A 2,397-nucleotide genomic window follows, 5' to 3' on the forward strand; every position below is an offset into this window, starting at 1 on the left:
CCTGAGACACAGTAACTCACTGACACCCAGCCCCTGAGACACAGTAACTCACTGACACCCAGCCCCTGAGACACAGTAACTCACTGACACCCAGCCCCTGAGACACAGTAACTCACTGACACCCAGCCCCTGAGACACAGTAACTCACTGACACCCAGCCCCTGAGACACAGTAACTCACTGACACCCAGCCCCTGAGACACAGTAACTCACTGACACCCAGCCCCTGAGACACAGTAACTCACTGACACCCAGCCCCTGAGACACAGTAACTCACTGACACCCAGCCCCTGAGACACAGTAACTCACTGACACCCAGCCCCTGAGACACAGTAACTCACTGACACCCAGCCCCTGAGACACAGTAACTCACTGACACCCAGCCCCTGAGACACAGTAACTCACTGACACCCAGCCCCTGAGACACAGTAACTCACTGACACCCAGCCCCTGAGACACAGTAACTCACTGACACCCAGCCCCTGAGACACAGTAACTCACTGACACCCAGCCCCTGAGACACAGTAACTCACTGACACCCAGCCCCTGAGACACAGTAACTCACTGACACCCAGCCCCTGAGACACAGTAACTCACTGACACCCAGCCCCTGGGAAACAGTAACTCACTGACCCCCAGCCCCTGGGTCACAGTAACTCACTGGCCCCCCCAGCCCCTGGTCACAGCAACTCACTGACACCCAGCCCCTAGGTCACAGTAAATCACTGACCCCCAGCACCTGAGACACAGTAACTCACTGACACCCAGCCCCTGGGTCACAGTAACTCACTGACACCCAGCCCTGGGTCTCAGTAACTCACTGACCCCCCCAGCCCCTGGGTCACAGCAACTCACTGACACCCAGCCCCTAGGTCACAGTAAATCACTGACACACAGCCCCTGGGACACAGTAACTCACTGACACACAGTCCTTGGACACAGTAACTCACTGACACCCAGCCCCTGAGACACAGTAACTCACTGACACCCAGCCCCTAGGACACAGTAACTCACTGACCCCCAACCCCTGGGCCACTGTAACTCACTGACCCCCAGCCCCTGAGACACAGTAACACACTGATACCCAGCCTCTGGGACACAGTAACTCACTGATACCCAGCCTCTGGGACACAGTAACTCACTGACCCCCAGCCTCTGTGTCACAGTAACCCACTGACACCCAGCCCGTGGGTCACAGTAACTCACTGAATCCCAGCCCCTGGGTCACAGTAACTCACTGGCCCCCCCAGCCCCTGGTCACAGCAACTCACTGACACCCAGCCCCTAGGTCACAGTAAATCACTGACCCCCAGCCCCTGAGACACAGTAACTCACTGACACCCAGCCCCTGGGTCACAGTAACTCACTGACACCCAGCCCTGGGTCTCAGTAACTCACTGACTCCCAGCTCTGGGTCATAGTAACGCACTGATACCCCTAGCCCCTGGGTCACAGTAACTCACTCACACCCAGCCTCTGGGTCACAGTAACTCACTGACACACAGCCCCTGGGACACAGTAACTCACTGACACACAGTCCTGGGACACAGTAACTCACTGTCACCCAGCCCCTGAGACACAGTAACTCACTGACACCCAGCCCCTGGGACACAGTAACTCACTGACCCCCAGCCCCTGGGGGGTGTCACAGTAACTCACTGACACCTAGCCTCTGGGTCACAGTAACTCACTGATCCCCAGCCCCTGGGACACAGTAACTCACAGAAGCCCAGACCCTGTGACACAGTAGCTCACTGACCCCCACACCCTGGGACACAGTAACTCACTGACACACAGACCCTGGGTTACAGTAACTCACTGACACCCAGCCTCTGGGTCACTGTAACTCACTTACTCCCACCCCCTGGGTCACAGTAACTCACTGACCCCCCCAGCCCCTTGATCACAGTAACTCACTGACACCCAGCCCCTGGGTCACGGTAAATCACTGACCCCAGCCCCTGGGACACAGTAACTCACTGACACCCAGCCCCTGGGTCACAGTAACTCACTGACACCCAGCTCCTGGGTCACAGTAACTCACTGACACCCAGCCCTGGGTCTCAGTAACTCACTGACACCCAGCTCTGGGTCACAGTAACTCACTGACCCCAAGTCTCAGGGTCACAGTAACGCACTCACACCCCCAGCCCCTGGGTCACCGTAACTCATTTACACCCAGCCCCTGGGACACAGTAACTCACTGACCCCCAGCCTCTGGGTCACAGTAACTCACTGACACCCAGCCCCTGGGACACAGTAACTCACTGACCCCCCAGCCCCTGGGTAACAGTAACTCACTGACACCCAGCCCCTGGGTAACAGTAACTCACTGACACTCAGCCCCTGGGTCACAGTAATGCACTGACCCCAGCCCCTGGGTCACAGTAACTCACTG

Source organism: Chiloscyllium plagiosum, chromosome 39 (genome assembly GCF_004010195.1).
Source record: "Chiloscyllium plagiosum isolate BGI_BamShark_2017 chromosome 39, ASM401019v2, whole genome shotgun sequence".
In the NCBI taxonomy this organism is placed as follows: domain Eukaryota; kingdom Metazoa; phylum Chordata; class Chondrichthyes; order Orectolobiformes; family Hemiscylliidae; genus Chiloscyllium; species Chiloscyllium plagiosum.